Genomic DNA, 20,801 nt, shown 5'->3' on the forward strand with positions numbered 1-20,801 from the left:
AAAATGCTTTATGAATTTAGGGATGTACGATGGTTTGTATGTAAACATCTGGAGCCTTTGTAGAGTCCTTTGGGAGAGATGAAGTGAGCTGTAGCTCACGAAAGCTTATGCTCAAATAAATTGGTTAGTCTCTAAGGTGCCACAAGTACTCCTTTTCTTTTTGTGAGAGATAGAAAAGGCCAAATAGACCATCAGATCTACCACTTTGCCAGGGCTGAAGCTAAAGGGATGTATCAAATATTAATCTGTTATTTTATGTTTTGTCATAGGGGGAACATGATATAGATCTTTTCTGTAGTCTTTATAAAGTTGGCTATGGTCTCCATGTGCACATCTGACTTCTATTGTGAGAGAGAACTCCAGGGTTTGTGTAGGATGGAGGTGAATCTGGGTCTAAAATGAATGACGTAAGTCATTGTTATAAATGCACAGTTTACAGGTGTGTCTCCTCCTCTCAGCCAAAACATTGGAGGCACCTACATCTTAGAGTTTTATACAGATAAAGGAAGACAGAGATTTTAAAGGAAAGGAGAGATGTTTGGTCTATAAATACCTTAAAGAAACGACAAGCATGACAAAGGGGAATTATTTATATTCTCCAAGGACAGTAACAGAGGGCATGTCAGTGTGAAGGTCAGGGCACAGTAAGGCAGCATCCAGTGACACAAAGGGGTCCTGGGCACGGCAGCCAATCAGAGCAGTTTGATTGGTGCCACTGTTTTGCTTGGATGGGAGGCAAATTATGACTTGGGAATCAAAGGAAAATTAGCCTATCTGGGTGATGTGAGAAAGAGAGACTATGCCAGGAAAGCATAGTCGAGTGGTTAGAGCACGTTCTGTTCTATATTCTCTACTCAGCCACTGATTTTCTCTGAGACCTTGGGCAAGTCACTTTTGTGCTTTAGTTTTCCTATCTGTAAAATGGGATAATAATCTCTCATAGGGGTTTTGGGAAACTAACTCCATCAACATTTGTAATGGTCCTTTATGAAAAGGTGTGTAAATGCAGAATATTATGTATTATGCGGGGGTTAAACTGAGAGGACATATCCAGGGAGCGAGAGGATGAAATGCTGGTGGATCTGCGCTTTATTTAGTGTTATCACACCCATGTGGATGAAAGAAAAAGTTTCAGCTAGATGTTAGAACAAAGTTCATAACATCAAGAACTGTAAAGCAATGGGCTAGACTCCAGGTGAGTCACAGTATCAAGGATTCATGGCACCATCACTGCAGAGATGTGAGGACAGGTTAGCTAAAACATTAGTGGGCCTAATGTAGAGTGAGGTCCTGCAAAATGTTGAAAGTCAGCATGGATGATAATAATGATGTAACAAATCTCTGACCACCAGGGCCTTTACAATGGCTACTGTGCTGCTGCCCCTGGCATTTTTGGAACTTCATGGCACTCAGAGGCTCCTGCTCCTAAAGCTGCATACCCCTGTCGCTAAAAGAAAATCTCCACCAGCTCTTTGCAGTATAGGGCTTATGCTGCACAAGAGCCATTCTCATATAATGCAGCAGAGGGCAGTAAAACACATAAACAATAGCCAGTTCACCACAGCAGTTAGCACTTCAATAGGGCCTTTCATCCAAGGATCTCAAAGAGCTTTGCAAACCTGGATTAATTAAGCCTAGCACCCTGTAAAATAGGTAAAGGCTATATAGGTATTATTTTGCCACCCCACCCCTCCCACTTGAAATGCAGCCATTGTTTGGCATACAACTTTTTAACAGTGCCTGTCATCTCTACACAGACGTTTAGGATGGCAAGTGAGGAATATTGCTGTATCCAACTGAAATTCAAAGGTGAATTTAACAAGGCAGAATGTAATTACATGGGGCAGAATCTGTCCTCTTCTTTTATGTAAAACTACCACTGGATCTTTAATGGCCAGGAACATCAGTTTTATGTCTCACCCAAAGGGTGACCCAGCTGGTCTCTTATAGGCTTATTAACGCTGACTTTCAGCTCAGAAATCTCATAATAATGGGCCTGATTTTCCACCCTGTTTACAACACTTTATGCTGGTCAACGCCCATGAAGTTAATGCATAAAACTTGTGTAGCAAGATGGCTCATCCAGGTTAATTCAGTGGGTCTCAGGGTGGAAAAAAAATCATGATTTAAAAAAATCAATTTTTTAACATTTAAATTCAGGTTTATTTTTAAAAAATCTAATTGAAATTGACAACCTATGTTAAGGTCTAGGCTTATTATATCTATTAAAATCATTTACGTTAAATACAAAAAATAATATTAAGAAGTACATGTTTGCTGCCAACATTTAAAGAAAGGCAGACCACAGAAACGGTGGCAGCCACTAGCTAAGCACCTGGAAGCAGAGTTAGCTGAAGTATGAACCCAGCTTTTCACAGCAGTAGCATCTTCTGCAGTTGCAGAGAGAATATTTTCTTAATTTAATTTTATTCAACTAGTTCAGATTAATATCTAGTTCATTCAAAGTTAAGAAACTTACTGGAAGTTGAGAAAGAAAGCAAGCTCATTTTCTTTTCCATTCTATGAATAAAAACTAGGTAGGGGCGAGGGGATGAGATTTACTAGTTCTAAAATCTTGAAGGACTTGGTGGTCAGGGATAATCAGTTCAATTCACTACGTAGAGGTAAAGTTCATTTGTTTAATAAATCAGTTAGTTTTAAATGCCTAATGTGTTATGATAAACTTTTTTCTCTGATGTATCCAGCACATTTAAGATAATTTTATTTAATAAAAAAATTAAATGCTGTTGTGACCCAAAGTGCCTAAGGTAGCCCACAATGAAAATGTCAAGGTCAAGGCAGGCTACAAAAAGCAGAGCAGATTCTCCCAAAACTGGTGGTTAACACTGTAGTTAGATTCACCAACCAGTCACAAATTGTGCACTTGATCCCCCACACTGGTTATCAAGAAGCTTGAAAAAAAGAAATCACACAGCCCCCTTTATTGCATTCCAGTCTCTGGCTCTCAATCAGCAAAAAGGTCCAGTAAAATGAGAAGTTATTTAAAACTCTGTTCAATATACAAAACATTCTTCTGATCCCCAAAGGGCCAGCCACATAACCAAATCAATACTAGTTTGGATCTTACCCAAAATACCACACTGCCAACCAAGCCTTAGTATCTAAAACTAAAGGTTTTATTATAAAAGAAAAGAAAGAGAAGAGAGCTGTGAAATGATCAAAGCAATCAGATACATACATGTGACTTCAGAGTCCATATATCAGGTTCTTAGCAGCATTGTGAGATTGTTGACTTGTAAAGTCCCTCTGGAACACATCCAAACCTTGGATGGGTCTATCATTCCTTTGTTCAGAGCTTCAGTTTGTAGAGAAGTTACTCCAGAGGTGAGAAGAAGGATTGAAGAAAAATGGAAAAGATACAGCTCCCTTTTTATATTGTTAGCCATGTGGCTTGTACATCCTCTGTCCCAAACACAAGCTCACAGCACATGAGTATGGGAAAGCACTTAGAGTAGTCCCCTGTCCAGAGGCATCTCCCTACATGTCCTGCTGACTCATAGACTGTTAAGGAAAAGTTAGCACATGTGACTCCATTTTGGTTTGGGGCCCACCATTGTCTAAAAGCAAGCACATCATGCACCAGGAGGAGTGTTCCTTAGATACTGCATTCCTGTGAAAATCCTCCTCAATGTCTCCAGCCTGTCTTGAGTCCTGGTATCTGTTCTTTGTCAGTCCCTAAACTCCCTATCTCCTGGCCTTTGATGTGAGGCCTCCCATCCTGATAATAAAAGTTACTGATGCATGGCTTTAGGACCATGCTGTGTAATTAACATACTAGTTTAGCATGAGGAATGCACCAAGCAGGGATACGTGGTAGATAAGAAAAGGGTTTGTTTACTGGCTAAGGTTTCCGATGCACGAGGGCAACATGCTTTGCTAAAAAGTATATAACCTTTGTATAATCTGTATTCGGGGTCCCCTCCTGGCTAGCAGGGGGGCACCACACTTGAGCGTAATAAACTTGGTGTTTTTTGGGAACTCGGCAGTTGTGGACTTTGTTTATGTGCCTCAGCCTAGATTCGAATTGTGCGTGACCTACCAGGTGTAATTCGTAGCATTTGTGTGCGTGTCCTACCAGGTGTAATTCGTAGCATTTGTGTGCGTGTCCTATCAGGTATAATTCGTAACAAGACATAGCCTGTGGCAGGGTGGATTTGATTTAAATCAAATTGATTTAAATCATGATTTAAATTACTAGTCAGGAAGACTCGATTTAATCATGGATTTCTACATAAAAGTGCATTCTTGTTGGTTGTTATAACCTTAATACATATTCTTCACAACTCAGAGATAGATGTAGGTTTCATTTTTAGAAGGTACACACTACACATTTTTAAAGTGATTTATTTTGAAAACTTTTCAGATTCGTTTTACATCTATATCAGAAAATGAATGATTGTTTGGTTATTTCGTTTACCAAAGGTAATTGAAGCAGATATTTATGAAGTCATTGGGAGATGAACTATCTCTAATTCAACAGGTTAATCATTAATATTTGGAGGATTTTCTTGCCATGCTGTATTAGGAGGAGAACATCACCAGACAGACATTTAAATTGTTTTATTTAACTAAAACAACAACGTTATGTATTCTGGATTTCTTTCTTCAACAGGAAAACATATAATATTTTAACAAAACAAGCATATGCATTTTTGAATTTAGTTAAACATTCAAGTTTTTTAAAATCAGGTTTGTTTTTGTTAAAATTGTTTTTAACTAAAGCAGTTAAATGAAATATTAAAAAAAAATTAAATCGACTATGTCAGCCAGGTCAACATGAGAAACTTAAAATATTGGCTTCTGCAGGTAACTCAGTCGTCTTCACCTTCATTTTCCTGTTTGTTCATAATCTGGAAAAGAAAAACAAGCTTTCCTGCTTTTTCAGGTCCCAAACAATTTCTCAATTTGGAATGAATTAGTCCAAAGGAAGAAAATATTCTTTCTACACCAGCAGAAGAAGCTACTGCTGTTAAAAGTGAGATTATCACTTCAACAGTCTCTGAATCCAAGCGCTTAAGTGACTTCCACCAGTTCACTGGTGTGACTTTCTTTAAAACATCATCAGCAAACATATTTCTTGAATGGTCCACCCTTAGTTCTGAAGTATATTATAGTTGGCATTATGGAGGGATGATTGCCGGATGTCCATATCATAGCCAGCTCCTCTTCTTCAGCAGTTAAAGTTTGACCCTAGTACCGAGTATTGAGAATATTTGCAAGAAAATGAGCTGGAGATAGTGCTTGTCCCACTTGTTTTTTTAATGCTTGTAATTTAACTCTGTCATTGCATATTTCTCTTTTTAAGATCTCACTCAGTTCCTTCCAAATTTCAACAGCATCGTCAATAAAACAGCTCTTTCCCTGCATTTTGTTCAAGGCTACAGAAATAGGTTTCAGGGTCCTCAGCATGTGCTCAACATTCTCTTCAGCCCAATGTTGAGAACTTTGGCTGTGACAGTGCCATCTATTTATTTTTTCATGATTTTGCTCACAAACTGTCATCAGATTAGGCCAGTTCTTGATATAGTGCTCAAAACCGTCCACTGCTGCGTTCCATCGCACGTCTTGTGGGAGAGTTAGCTTGGTTCCTCCCACTTTTTTCAGAGCAGCTGCTGCGAAGTGGTTGTTATGGAAGTATTTTGCAATTTCAACAACATTTCTGGAACACTGAAGTCTTTGGCTAGGAGGTGCATCAAATGAGCACTGCAACCATATATTATTAGTTTGGGACTCTCTTCGCTTTCTTCTAAATACTTTCTTCTCATCTTGGATGCATTTGTAACCAAGCTGCATACTAGACATTTGAATTTTTTTTCACAGTTTGTTATAGCTTTTACTGCTACTTCTTGTAAGTATTCTGCTGTGTGTGCATTTCCTGATGTATCAATTGTTTCTGTAAGGAAGACATTCCCTTCTTCTGTTGTCACACAAGCATATACAACAGGATCATTGTGGACATTGCTCCACCCATCAAGACTCAGGTTAACAATTTCACCCTCTAGAACAGCGGTTCTTAACCTGGGGTGCACACACCCCCTGGGGGTGCGAGACATGCCAGATTTTTTTAGAAGGTAAATCATAGAAAACACAAATTAAGCACAGGCACTTAAGTACAACTACTTTGTTTCATCAAACCTATATACTTATTAACATTATACATTTTGAAATGATTACTGTAATATACAAACAGGTTTAAAGAACTGACCTACTTCAACGATTTTTGATAAGGGGTGTGAGAACATATTTTGATTATTGATAAGGGGTGCGAGGACATATTTTGAGAACCAGAGGTGTGCAGGCTGCAGTAAAGGTTAAGAACCACTGCTCTAGACCTTTTGCACACTGCTCATTTTCTCTTTCAACACTTTATTTAGCAATTTGCCTGTGACATCTGCTCTGTTGGGTGTACTGTATCCTGATCTTAATGACTGAACCATGTTAATGAAGTGTGGGTTCTCAATCATACGGAAAGGACAGTTTGTTGCATAAACAAACAGGGAAATTTTTTCATCAATTACCTCTTTTTGTAATCTGGTGGTTCTTATCACAAACTTATCTATGGTTGTTTTTGGATGATTGGAGTTTTTTTTTCCTTTTTGCTACAGGTGATATACTGTGGCTATGTGACATACATGATGTGACTGAAACACTATCATTGGCGGATAATTCTGAAACTATAGAAAATAATGGTGATCTTGAAAGTGGATAGTCTTCAGAATTCTGTATGTTGAGGACGGATTCTCCTAAACAAAATAAGTCAATGCAGTTATTTAATTATTATTACCATACTGCTCATTTAGTATTACTCATTGCATTCACTGACACTCTGTACTACTTTAAAGGTGAAATTGTAAAAGGAAGATCTGCCTATTTCAGCTATTTATTTTTTATCACAACTGTATCTAAAATGATAGCACCATAGAGTAACAACTATGTTTTTTGCTCAAACATGAGAATTCAAGAATAGTCAAGAAGGAAGACAGGCAGTCCTTAAGAAAGAAGTATGAAATAAAAAAAAGTTTACCAACCTGAAGATCCTGAATGTTCAGACATGTTCCTTTCATCATCTTCAACGCAGCTTCCTCCTGAGAAGGAACGCTTCTCCTGATGTTGTTTAATTCTGGCAACCAGGCCTTGTATTTCTTTGTTGCACTGTTTGCATTTTGTGCGCATGCCTGTCTTACCCACAGGTAGAGGAACTTCATTAAAATATTCCCAAACTGGGTCTCTTTTACGGCCTGTTGCCATTATAGGTTTTCCCTTCTAGTGAGAGAATGGTATGGTAGATCTCAAACCAATGAAGACTACACTCAGAAAGACCTCAAGGCTTCTGGAATATGCTGCTCAAACAGTTTCACTTTTGTTTGTACTGCCTGTCCCTCCCTTCTCACATTTATCTCCAGACTTCTTCTCCTGTCCAGCTATTCCGCCCCCAACAATTTTCTATTCATTGAACTTTTTGAAACTTTGCACTTTTAGAGAGAGGTAGGGGATTGACTCTGTGTACACAAATTTGCAGAGGGAAAATAGGAGTGAGGTCTGTTATTTCTCCTCTCTATGTTATGTATTTATTTAAAAACATTTTTGCTGTTAACAAGCATGTTATCTCTGGAGATATAAATCCATAGTTTGAGAACTGCAAAACTAAGCATCTCTGATGATATCTTCTAGACTGAGCACTGAGTCCCATTGGGTAGATAGAAGATTAACCTAAATAGTCTATACAGAAGCCCCTGGAATCCCATAAGATTGGGTTCCTAATCCATGAACTATTGGAACTCATTTACAACACTTTTCTTAAACATTACATGAATATATTGTCTCATACTAAAGAATTAGAATTTATAATCCCTATTCCATGATGAGATATCTTTGAGCTATAAAGTATCGTAATTAAAACTATCTTTAGATAGGTTTTTTCCTCAAAAAGCATTTTATCAAAAAAATCTGATGTAAATTAAAAAATCCAATTTTTATCCACCCTGGCCCGTGGCTTCTCTCAATGGGTTCATTGTACAGCTGATTGCCCTTGATGGGTAGGACCCTACCAAATTCATGGCTGTGAAAAAAGGGTCACGGACCGTGAAATCTAGTCTCCCTTGTGAAATCTGCTCTCGTCCATGAAATCTGGCTATTGTAGGAGGGGGTCAAGGTGTTGCCATCCTTACTTCTGTGCTGCCTTCAGAGCTGGATGGCCAAAGAGCGGAAAGGTGCAGCTGCTGGCCGTGCGCCCAGCTTTGAAGGCAGTGTCACCACCAGCAGCAGCACAGACGTGAGGGTGGCATCATATGGGAGGAGTCATCACTTTTTGCAGGGAGTAGGGCCGGCCTTAATGGTGGGTGATGTGGGCAACCACTCAGGGCGCTGTGGTCATGCCACCCCGCCCCCCAGCCCGCCCAAGGCCCCTTAACCTCCCAGTGCTGGGCCCAGAACTGGGGAGGGCCAGAGCTGGGACACCCCAGCCAGGACCTCCTAACTGGTGTTGGGCTCCAGCTGCTAGTTCCGGCTGGGCTGAGGAGGAACGGGATTCCTCTTTTTCTGCAAGGGCCACTCCCAGGGCCAGGTCAGACACACTTCCAGGAACCTCCCCCGGCTGCAGGAAGCTCTGTAGCTGCTGGTTGGGAGCCCAGCTCTGAAGGCAATGCCACCACTACCAGCAGCACAGAAGTAAGGGTGACAATTCCGCATCTCCCCTACAGTAGCCTTGCGACCACCCCCTACAACCCACTTTTGGATAGGACCCACATGGTTACAACATCGTGAAATTTAAGATTTTAAAATTATAGAATCATAGAATATCAGGGTTGGAAGGGACCTCAGGAGGTCATCTAGTCCAACCCCCTGCTCAAAGCAGGACCAATCCCCAACTAAATCATCCCAGCCAGGGCTTTGTCAAGCCTGACCTTAAAAACTTCTAAGGAAGGAGATTCCACCACCTCCCTAGGTAACACATTCCAGTGTTTCACCACCCTCCTAGTGAAAAAGTTTTTCCTAATATCCAACCTAAACCTCCCGCACTGCAACTTGAGACCATTACTCCTCGTTCTGTCATCTGCTACCACTGAGAACAGTCTAGATCCATCCTCTTTGGAACCCCCTTTCAGGTAGTTGAAAGCAGCTATCAAATCCCCCCTCATTCTTCTCTTCCGCAGACTAAACAATCCCAGTTCCCTCAGCCTCTCCTCATAAGTTGTGTTCCAGTCCCCTAATTGTTTTTGTTGCCCTCCGCTGGATGTTTTCCAATTTTTCCACATCCTTCTTGTAGTGTGGGGCCCAAAACTGGACACAGTACTCCAGATGAGGCCTCACCAATGTCGAACAGAGGGGAACGATCACGTCCTTCGATCTGCTGGCAATGCCCCTACTTATACATCTCAAAATGCCATTGGCCTTCTTGGCAACAAGGGCACACTGTTGACTCATATCCATCTTCTTGTCCACTGTAATCCCTAGGTCCTTTTCTGCAGAACTGCTGCCGAGCCATTCGGTCCCTAGTCTGTAGCGGTGCATTGGATTCTTCCATCCTAAGTGCAGGACTCTGCACTTGTCCTTGTTGAACCTCATCAAATTTCTTTTGGCCCAATCTTCTATTTTGTCTAGGTCCCTCTGTATCTTATCCCTACCCTCCAGCGTATCTACCTCTCCTCCCAGTTTAGTGTCATCTGCAAACTTGCTGAGGGTGCAATCCACACCATCCTCCAGATCATTTATGAAGATATTGAACGAAACCGGCCCGAGGACCGACCCTTGGGGCACTCCGCTTGATACCGGCTGCCAACTAGACATGGAGCCATTGATCAGTACCTGTTGAGCCCGACAATCTAGCCAACTTTCTGTTCACCTTATAGTCCATTCATCCAGCCCATACTTCTTTAACTTGCTGGCAAAAATACTGTGGGAGGTTTTCTTCCCCCGTCCCTCCCCCCCCACTCTCCTGCTGGTAGTAGCTCATCTTAAGTGATCACTCTCCTTACAATGTGTATGCTAACACCCATTTTTTCATGTTCTGTGTATATATAAATCTCCTCACTGTATTTTCCACTGAATGCATCCGATGAAATGAGCTGTAGTTCGTGAAAGCTTATGCTCAAATAAATTGGTTAGTCTCTAAGGTGCCACTAGTACTCCTTTTCTTTTTGCGAATACAGATTAAGACGGCTGCTACTCGGAAACCTGTGGGAGACCGTGTCAAAAGCTTTGCTAAAGTCAAGGAACAACACATCCACTGCTTTCCCCTCATCCACACAGCCAGTTATGTCGTCATAGAAGGCAATTAGATTAGTCAGGCATGACTTGCCCTTGGTGAATCCATGCTGACTGTTTCTGATCACTTTCCTCTCCTCTAAGTGCTTCAGAATTGATTCCTTAAGGACCCGCTCCATGATTTTTCCAGGGACTGAGGTGAGGCTGACTTGCCTGTAGTTCTCAGGATCTTCCTTCTTCCCTTTTTTAAAGATGGGCACTACATTAGCATTTTTCCAGTCGCCTGGGACTTCCCCCGATCGCCATGAGTTTTCAAAAATAATGGCCAATGGCTCTGCGATCACATCCGCCAAACTCTCGGATGCAGCGCATCCGGCCCCATGGACTTGTGCTCGTCCAGCTTTTCTAAATAGTCCCGAACCACTTCTTTCTCCACAGAGGGCTGGTCACCTCCTCCCCATGCTGTGCTGCCCAGTGCAGTAGTCTGGGAGCTGACCTTGTTCGTGAAGATAGAGGCAAAAAAAGCATTGAGTACATTAGCTTTTTCCACATCCTCTGTCACTAGGTTGCCTCCCTAATTCAGTAAGGAGCCCACACTTTCCTTGACTTTTCTTCTTGTTGCTAACATACCTGAAGAAACCCTTCTTGTTACTCTTAACATCCCTTGCTAGTTGCAACTCCAGGTGTTATTTGGCCTTCCTGATTTCACTCCTGCATGCCCGAGCAATATTTTTATACTCTTCCCTGGTCATTTGTCCAATCTTCCACTTCTTGTAAGCTTCTTTTTTGTGTTTAAGATCAGCAAGGATTTCACTGTTAAGCCAAGCTGGTTGCCTGCCATATTTACTATTCTTTCTACACATCGGGATGGTTTGTCCCTGTCACCTCAATAAGGATTCTTTAAAATACAGCCAACTCTCCTGGATTCCTTTCCCCCTCATGTTATTCTCCCAGGGGATCCTGCCCATCAGTTCCCTGAGGGTTGGAATTTTCAAAGGTGCCTAAGGAAGGTAGGTGCCTCTCTTTGATTCTTGCTTGCTGTTTGGCTGCACTCATGAACGTTATGATGGTGAAATTTACCAAAAGGGACCATGAATTTGGTAAGAACCTATTGATGGGCCATGAAGCAGGCTGGATAGTGTTGATGCCAATCTGCCTGACGGTGTCACCCAGATACACACCACAAGTTTGAGATATCAATATATCACACATATTTATAACTCACAATAAAAAGATGATACATACATATAAATAAACTTATCATATTTAGCATATCATAACTTTTCCACTGATACCTTACATGGCATATCTTGTATGACTCATTGCAATTTTGTAATGTTGTTATCCATAACATTATAAATGGTGACTCATAGTCCATACAGCGTTACAGCTGTTTTTGTGCATTTTTAATTGAATTTGAATTTCTATTCAAGTAGCACTTGACACAGATTGCAAGTAAAAAATGAATAATTTAGTAAATAAGACATGCATCTTTCACCATTTTCTAACATAATAAAAATTTAAATATTAAAAAATTGCTTAAATAAATGTACCGATATAATGTATCCTCCTGGCTAGCAAAAAATTTAGTGTAAAGGGTACATTTAGTTGCAATTCAACATGTTTTAATGATTATAAGCTAGAGAGAATCAACCTCCTTGATGTTTATTCTGTGATTTTTGAGAGCAATCATATCCCCATTCAGCTTTCGTTTTGCTAGGCTAAAGTACACCTGCAAAATACAATTAAAAGTGATTATTTATATCAAGGTTTCCTGCTTGCTGATGTAAATCACTTTGATTAAAATCAATCCACCTGATGAGTCTTAGGGTCAAGGCACTGGATCAAAACTCAAAAGATCTGGAGTCAATTCCTGACTCTGCAGCAGACTGTCTGTATGACCAGGGCCAAATCACTTCATCTTGCTGTTTCCGATCTGTGTAACAGGGATAATGATATTTCTGTTGTTTGTTTGTCCATTTAGAGTGCAAGTTCTTTGGGGTAGGAACTTTCCTTTCCTTTGTGTGTAAACAGTTCCTAGCACAATGGGGCAGGGGCAATGCGCAGAGCTCCCTTCGCCATCCCTCCACCTAGGAGCTGGAGGGACATGTCACTGCTTCTGGGACCCAGGTGGAGCCAGGCAGGGAGCCTGCCAGCCCCGCTGTGCCACCAACCGGACTTTTAACAGCCTGGTCAGTGATGCTGAGCGGAGCTGCCAGGCAGGGGACTGGTGTGCGGGAGGGTGTGAGGGCTCTGGCTGGGGGAGCGGACACCTGGCAATCCTAGTCATAACCTTGTTATATTTGAAGTAGGAGAGCTGATACTGAACCACTGCAAAGTGGTCTAAGGAAACTTTACTGAAAAGCTACTGCTAGAAAGTGGGGGATGGGATGAATATATTTAAAAACAGCCGGAGGGACTTCAATTGAAATTAATCCCAGTTAAAGACACACTGCCATTGTGAAAAATCATACACTGAGAGAATCCCTTACCTACGTTAAAAAGATCACCTTGGGTTATTAAAAATAAAGCTGGTCTGGGGTGGGGGGGCGGGTGGGCGGTGAGGCTGGGCAAAGAATCCAAGCTTCCTGTTCACCATTGATGCTGGTTAGTTACATTATTTTGTTGACAGTCAATTTACCTTTCTAGTTCTGGCATACTTTTAAAGTGCAGAGGTGCAGTATTTGTATGTGTCCAGTACTGCAGAGACACATTTTAAGGTAAACAAAGTACATATTTTAAATGTTGGTGAAAACATGTCTATTCATATTAGCTTTCATATAAACCCTACGTTTAGGTCCTAAACCAGGGGTGGGCAAACTGTGGCCTGGGAGCCTCATCCAGCCCTCCAGACATTTTAATCCGGCCCTTGAGCTCCTGCCGGGGAGCGGGGTCCACGGCTTGCCCCGCTCTGACACTCCAGGCGGGGAGTGGGGTCAGGGGCTTGACTTGCTCTGCGTGGCTCTTGGAAGCAGCGGCATGTCCCCCCTCCAGCTCCTAGATGTAGGAGCATCCAGGGGGCTCCGCACGCTGGAGGAACTGCAGCCAATGGGAGCTACAGGGGTGGCGTCTGCAGACAGGGCAGTGCTCAGAGGGGGAACATGCCACTGCTTCTGGGAGCTGCTTGAGGTAAGCATCACCTGGAGCCTGCACCCCTGACCCCGAACCCCGCCCCAGCCCTGATCCCCCTCCTGCCCTCTGAACCCCTCGGTCCCATCCTGGAGCACCCTCCTGCACCTCCAACCCCACCCCAGAGCCTGCACCTCCAGTCGGAGCCCGAACCCCCTGCTGAACCCCAACCCCCAATTTCATGAGAATTCATGGCCTGCCATACAATTTCCATACCTAGATGTTGCCCTAGGGCCAAAAATTTTGCGCACCCCTGTCCTAAACTATGCCCCTTAACAATCTTTTTTTTTTAAGGGGGCAGATGTGGGAGTACAACAGACCCCAGTGTGGCTAAATGGGAACATAGGTCTCCAAGCTGCATGGTGCTGAGTGCCCTCAACTCCTACTGATGTCAGAGAAAGTTCAGTGTTTTGCATCTCCCAGGAGTCCCTGAGTAAAGGCTGCATAAAATGTTTAGAATTTGGCTTGCGATCATCTTGATTTGGAGATACATAATTAAACAACATTTCAGGAGCATGTTGGCTGGAGAGATACAGTACAAGGGCTGGAATTTTCAAAGGTGCCTAAGGGAGGTAGGTGCCTCTCTTTGATTCTTGCTTGCTGTTTGGCTGCACTCATGGATGTTCTTGGCTTTTGATCATGCCACCATAAAGAGGGTGGATGGCCAGAGGCATAATTTAGAGCCACCTGGGGCAGACATCTTATAAATCTGTTTTCCAGGCTTTAGTACAGTGAGTTCTGGGGAGAGCAGGAAGCACAGAAAACATTTTGCAGGCCGTGCCTACCTCGTCCATGGAACATTCTCTATGCACGTCACACCTGTGCTGCTCTTTGCACATTGCCGCTCGCCTGGGGAGCAGACTGGCAGTTCCTATTTTATGTGACTTTTGCTGCAGAGTTTGCATCATGCCCTTTCTCCCTGATGTTGGAGCCGCCTAGCGGAAGGGAACCTCCGGCCCCTATTCTAATAATCATTAATACTTTGTACCTCTGTAGCATCTTCCTTTCACCCCAGGAACTCCACGCTCGCTGCGGCCATGAGTAAACTAATCCTCACAACACTCCTGTTACCACTCCCAGATTACTGAGCAGGGAAGTGAGTATAGAGAATTCAAGAGCCACATTTTCAAGTGTAGCCACTGACTTTGAGCACCTTGTTTTTTGAATACTCAGCTTGAGCGTGCCTCTGAAAATTAGGCCCCAATTATGAGAAGCAGGACATCCTAAAATTGAGACACTCAAAATCAGTGGCTAGTTTTTCCCAAAATGACTTGCCTAAGATCATACAGTGAATCAATGGCAGAGCTGGGCCTGAAACCCAGCACTCCAGGCCATCAAAACCACCGTTCTCATTTACCACATCAAAAATCTACATTAAAAGAATGTTGAGGTTGCAAAGTCAAGCACTCAAAAGTTAGGAAATGCCAGCGTTCAGGTTGCCTGTGCAATATTATTTCAACCTCTTGAGCATATGCATTATGATACAGGCTTTAATCGCATGATCACCTGGCCTCTTTCACTGCACAAGAAGGATGGTGCTCCCTGAAAGAGTAGCTGTTTATTATTTATTTTAACCTCCGATGTGTAGCCCCAGGCATTGTTTACTGTACACCATCCAAACTCTATACTGTGTACAGAATTATTAATGTTGTCACGGGCTTGTCTGTGGCACTGATCAATATTGCATCTGAATGCTTCACACACATTAACAAATTTATCTTCACAAAACCCCATGGAGGTCAGAGTGCAGTGTTATGTCCACCGTACACATGGGGCATTTAGTACATTGCATTATACAGCGCTTTATAAGTGCAGAGCATGGCTCCCACTGACTTCAGTTGCAGCCGTAAGGGCTCAGTGCTTCTACAGATCAATTTGGGCACCCAGAAAATTAGGAACAGACTATTAGTGACCATGTGGGAAAAGTTTGGTGTAAGTGACTTGCCCAATATCACATAGGTGCTCAGTGGCATAGGCAGGGAGATAATTCAGTTCTTCAGGGCAGCATTCAACTGCCTTAATTTTGAGATCATCCCTTTCTGTTCCTGCAGGCCCTTTCCCTCATTCACTGCATTGCACACCTTCCAAATGTTGCAACAAATGAGGCAGGGCCTTGCAGATAACGGCCTCCTTCAGTACGTAACCCTGATTCTTCCCCAGAGCAAGTCCGTTCTGTGCACTGAATGGAGCAGGGGTCCTGTGGGACAAATAGTGCCTGATCATGTAATTAAAGATGACCATAAAGTAGATGCATGAGGGGGGCGAATTAAGTTAGCATAAGCAGCCTTAATTCTAGCATTTCCTATCTTTTGATTGCTTGACATTGCTGCCTGGATGGTCTTTTAACGTAGGCTTTTTTTGGGTGTAATACACAGATAAATATAAACTATTTAAGGGCATTTTTAGGTGTTTTCCTGGCTCCTTCTGAGCCCTGTTTTCTTAGCACCCCTGCCCCACCTCTCCTTCCAATATTATCCTTAATAATAATAAGCAATACTCATCTACATTTGCCAGGGGTCTTTCTTGCTGCTTTTTGTTACACTCAGCAATTCCTGACCTTGTTATATAGAGATTGAAAAAATAAGGGACGTCCCTTGTAATAAGGAACTGTTGGCAACCCTAGCTTCAGTTGGACACTAAGGCAATGCTTGTCCATGCTGACTAAAGCGAGTGTTGACAGAGCAGCCCCCAAGGCCAAATACCCTCTCTTCTCTTCCCTTCCCTTGACCAGCAATTCAGCTTGTGATTCCAAGCTATATCCAAATCTCCCAGCTCCCCTTGCCAACAAATTGAGGCAGAAGGCACCTAATCTGGAGCCTCTGCTCTTGCCCACTATTTTGGCTGTCACAGATTCCAGTGAGTGATAAATCAAACAAACTTTAATGCATCCTGCGCTTCCTTTAGAGCTTGCCAAAGGCAGCATCACCTACCACAGGAACACTTTGTTTCAATCCATTACTCCCTTCCCTCCATCCCCCGCTTCCACCAGCCAATCTCTCCAACCACACTACCAGCAACCTAGGTGGGGGGAGGGAAGCCCCTTACAGTATTTCCCACTAAGCTTGTTCTGAGGAATGGCAGAACTGTTTTAGCTGAAATTTTCCAGAACTGTTCAGTGTGAGGCAGACTCCTGGCATGGAAAATTTCAGCCCAGATGGTTAAAGTCTGGCAAAGGTTTATAAACAACTGAAAACAGGGACTTAGAATGGAAAGTGTTGGATAACCTTAACAACAGGTGTCTGCATTGCTTATAAGAGTTTATATTTCAATAGAGGTTTCAATCCATTTGGGGCCCCATTGTGCTGGGCTCTGTACAAATATACAGTAAATGCTCCAGTGGTGATAATGGTAAACAAAAGTGAGTAAACTATCCTTAGCTGGGGAACATGGAGTTTAGTTTGCCCTTGAGTGCACTCCTGAAATGCTCCAGGGCGCTTATAGTCTAAAGCGTAGACAGGTGGATGAAACAAACAGTCAGGGGACAGGAAGGATGGTGAAAATAGGCGGTTTAGCAGCAGGATGATCATTCCTCCCTGCTTTTAGTCTCTCTTACCACAAGATGGTCCGTTCCGTCGTCAGAGCCAGTCCTTGGTCTCTGCATCTCTTCCTCTCACTGTAATACTTTCTGTTGAAACACCATCACTTGTGGATTTCTTACTTTCTACTGCTACCCTGTCCCCATTTCCTACAAACTGAATGCATGCTTGATCCATGGATGTGATTCAGTCGCTGAAGGCATTTAAACTAGGAGCAACAGCTACCTGTCTCTTGTTTAGAGTGTGGACTTAGTGGCAAAACAGTACTGGTGCACTAGGGGGAAAAAATCCAGTGTATTTGCAGAGGACAGTATAAAGCAACTAGCACAAAACAGAAAGGCCATGATCACGGCTCAGTGGCCACATTGTAGGGCCAAGCACATTTGGGAATGACGCAGTCATGCGCGTGCTGGGACTGCCTTGTATGATTTCACAGAGCAAAACAGCCAGCTTCCAGCAAAAGGGAACCGAATGAGCATGGAGATGTTTCCTGGCGTTTGTGCAGTCATGGGGGTAGGTAATAATTTGGATAAGTGGAATGGTTTGGTTGTTAGTTTGCTGGTTAAGAATTCTGGAGACAGGGTTTTGTGTGTGTGTGTCTTTGTGTTTTGGCTTGGCATTTTCCCACTAGTAAGCAGTCACTCTATATTTAGGAGAAAACATTCTCTAGCTCGACCACAAGATATAGGCTGATGCAGGAATTACTGGGTGGAATTCTCTGGACTGTGTTATACAGCAGGTCAGACTAGGTGATCATAATGGTCTCTTCTGGCTGGAAAAATCTATGAAAAAAATGGCTGTCGTCCAGAAAAAATCCACCGTTCTAATCTGATTCTGTAATATGGCCAGAAAAGATCACTTGGGTCAAACAGTCTGACACCTTTTCTGTGCAATATATAAAAGTTAGAGATGGAAAAGACCTGTTACGTCATCTAACCCTGCTATTGCAGTGCTGTCTTCTAGTCTTCTGTGGCAGAGGTGCTCAACCCTTTTTTTGAATCACACCCCACTTTCGGATTTTTTTTAACTTGGAAGCCCCCTCTCTTCCCCTCTCCCTCCACCAATAGTGAGAAGGACACTGCAAAGATCTGTGCCAGGTTGCAAGACCACTGACTCGAAGGCTCGCCGTGCCCTCTGAGGAGATTTGACATGACCCCTCTCTTCAGAACCTTTGTTCTCTGGTATATATCTGTGCCATTCCCACTCATGTTTTGCACTGTTATAGCATCATTCATTTTAGGAGCTTAAATGCTTTACAAACATTAATGAATTAAGTCTTGCAATAGACCTGTGAGGTAGGTAGTTATTATTATCCCCATTTTACAAATGAGGAAACGGAGGCACAGAGAGGTTAGGTGTCTTCCTCAGGGTCACACAGGAAGGCTGAGGCAGCACCAGGAACAGACTCCTCCGCTTCTTGCTCCCAGATCTATGCTTTGACCAGTAGAAAACGGTTTAACTCGGCTGTGTCATGTAGACCTGCAGTGCTGGGTAAAAGTTGAAAGGAGGGGTGATCTTCCAGTTAGGGGTGGGGTGGGCTGGGCTGGGATGTAAACAATCTAGATTCAGTTCCCAGCTCTGCTACAGATTTCCTTTGTGACCTTGGGCAAGTCGGTTTCTCTACCCTGCGCCTTCAGTTCCTCATTTGTGAAATGAGGATAATTCTTCCTTTCTCCCACCCAGTGTCTGTCTTGTCTGTCTAGACTTATCTCTGCAGGTTGGGGACCGGCTCTTACTGTGTTTGTACAGGTAGCAGCAAGGCACTGTAAAAGATTTGTCTTAAAAGACACAGTTATTTCTATCTGTTTGATTAAATAATATTATTCATGGGTTTTCCTGCTCAGTGTTTTCATCCCGTGCCTGGCTACAAATCTGACTTTAATGTGGTTCTGAACTGTTCCAGTGAAATCCTTGTTCTTTCAGCAGGTCTCCCTTCTAATCCCATATATGGTGAGTTCAGGCAGTGACAAATGGCAAACTCCACCTGACTCTGCAGTCTCCATCTCTCGCTCTCTGTCTCCCCGTCACTTTGACTGTATAACACAAAAATGCAGCGTTTCCCTGACGAGCAGCCAGGATTTGCATTATTCTCTTCCAGTAAAGGCTGGCTGGCAGCACTATGGAAAACAGAGAATCCACACAAGCTGGGCAGAATCCCAACATAGGCTGCTGTACCTCAGCGGGAGTATATCCAGCGAGAGCTAGAGAGGGCTCTAAACATTGAAGGTAGGGAGAGAGGAAGCCAAAGAAGCTAAAGGTAAACAGAGCTGAACTCAAAAACCTCAGACACCTTGTTCTGTAGTTAGGGCGATGATAAATTATTAGGGAGGGGTTGTTTCTAAGTAAGTTTGTTCATGGCAGGTGCTGCACTGACAGCCCAGGAGACTGAAGTCCCCTCCATCCAAGTACCAGGGCTGCAGCCATGTATCTATTTATCTTAGATACTTATACCCCCCTGTCATAGGGCACACCTGCCCTGTAGCACCCCCTGCTGGCCAAGGATGGTGCTGCAGGCACTCCCTGTCTCAGTTTTCCCTCCCCACATAGGTGGGAGTTGGTGCTATGGCTTAATCCTCTGGTCAAACTTAACCCTTTCCAGCATAGCAAAAGTCCAGCTAAAAAATCCCAATAAACAAAAGGGTTCTGCTGCCCTTGCACGGCTTCTTTAAGTTCAACCCACCCTCTGCACCCTGTTCCCAGCCCTTTCCTGGGCTTTCCGCTACTCAGGTATAGAGTACTGGTTCCCCCTGGAGCACCATTCTCCTGCAGCTCCAATTCAGGACTTTCCACACCAGACTGATGCCCTTTTATTGGTGCAGCTGGCTATTGTATCACCAGAGCCCCCATAGTCCTGCCCTTTCAGGCTGGGAAGCAGCTAATTAATTATGCCAGAGGTGGTACTGGCCCCACCTCCCTTTAAAGGGACCAGTCACTCTCTGACACCCCATCACCATAGTATCTGAGCAGAGACATCTGTTAGTCCTGTGTTGATTAGAGGCTGAGTCCACAGAGTTGTTTCCAAATCCCATATTTATAACCGCCCCCCACGAGTTCTGATCAAATGTGCAGAAACTGCAAGACTGCTTGCCTTCAATGGAAATCCTCTGCCTAGTTTCAGAGACCGCTACAGAGCATGTCCAGTAACTACTACACCCCTCCTCTCGGTATCTCTGGGCTCCTCTGAGTTTCCCTGCATGTGTGCAGAGACATGGATTTTAGTTGACTCCTCTGTCTTTCTCCCCATTGCTTGTCTCCCTTTTTTTGGACTTACAAAATGAGCATCAAACGGTGCAGTATAACGTCCACGCAGCGATGCCAATTTACACCAATTGTGGATCTGGCTCAGTCTCTCCACCCCATAATCCACCATGGAGTGTCTTGGTGTGTATGCATCTGTCTGTCTCTCGGTGCCTCATGCAAAGTGTTAAGCACCCTCAAGGTCTATTGAACTTTGGGAGTTGGGAGTTGATGGCGCTCAGCCCCTCTTAGGATCAGGCTCTAAGTATTTTATCTTGCATTTATTCAAAGGACAAATACATGACCATTCGTAGGAAGCTCTGTTTATTCTAGGTGTTTATTTTAGTTGGGTGGTTTTTAAATCTTACAGCCCACCTATTGGTGTCATGCTTGGAATGGAAGATCAAATCCCTCTCCATCTTTCAAAATGCCAGCTTGCTCAGTTTTTTTTTAAATGAGGACAGGGAAGTTGTTTTTAAAGCTACAGCAGCAATCATAGAATATCAGGGTTGGACGAGACCTCAGGAGGTCATCTAGTCCAACCCCCTGCTCAAAGCAGGACCAATCCCCAATTTTTGCCCCAGATCCCAAATGGCCCCCTCAAGGATTGAACTCACAACCCTGGGTTTAGCAGGCCAATGCTCAAACCACTGAGCTGTTTCTTTAGCATGTCTC

The 20,801-nt window shown here is 43.3% G+C and overlaps 1 protein-coding gene across 2 annotated transcripts in view; it reads left to right on the top strand.

Moving 5' to 3' along the window:
• USP35 (ubiquitin specific peptidase 35) overlaps positions 1-20,801 on the top strand; it is a 67,477-nt gene that overhangs the window by 646 nt on the left and 46,030 nt on the right. The window lies entirely within an intron of this gene.

This window comes from Caretta caretta, chromosome 1, assembly GCF_965140235.1.
Source record: "Caretta caretta isolate rCarCar2 chromosome 1, rCarCar1.hap1, whole genome shotgun sequence".
Taxonomy (NCBI): domain Eukaryota; kingdom Metazoa; phylum Chordata; order Testudines; family Cheloniidae; genus Caretta; species Caretta caretta.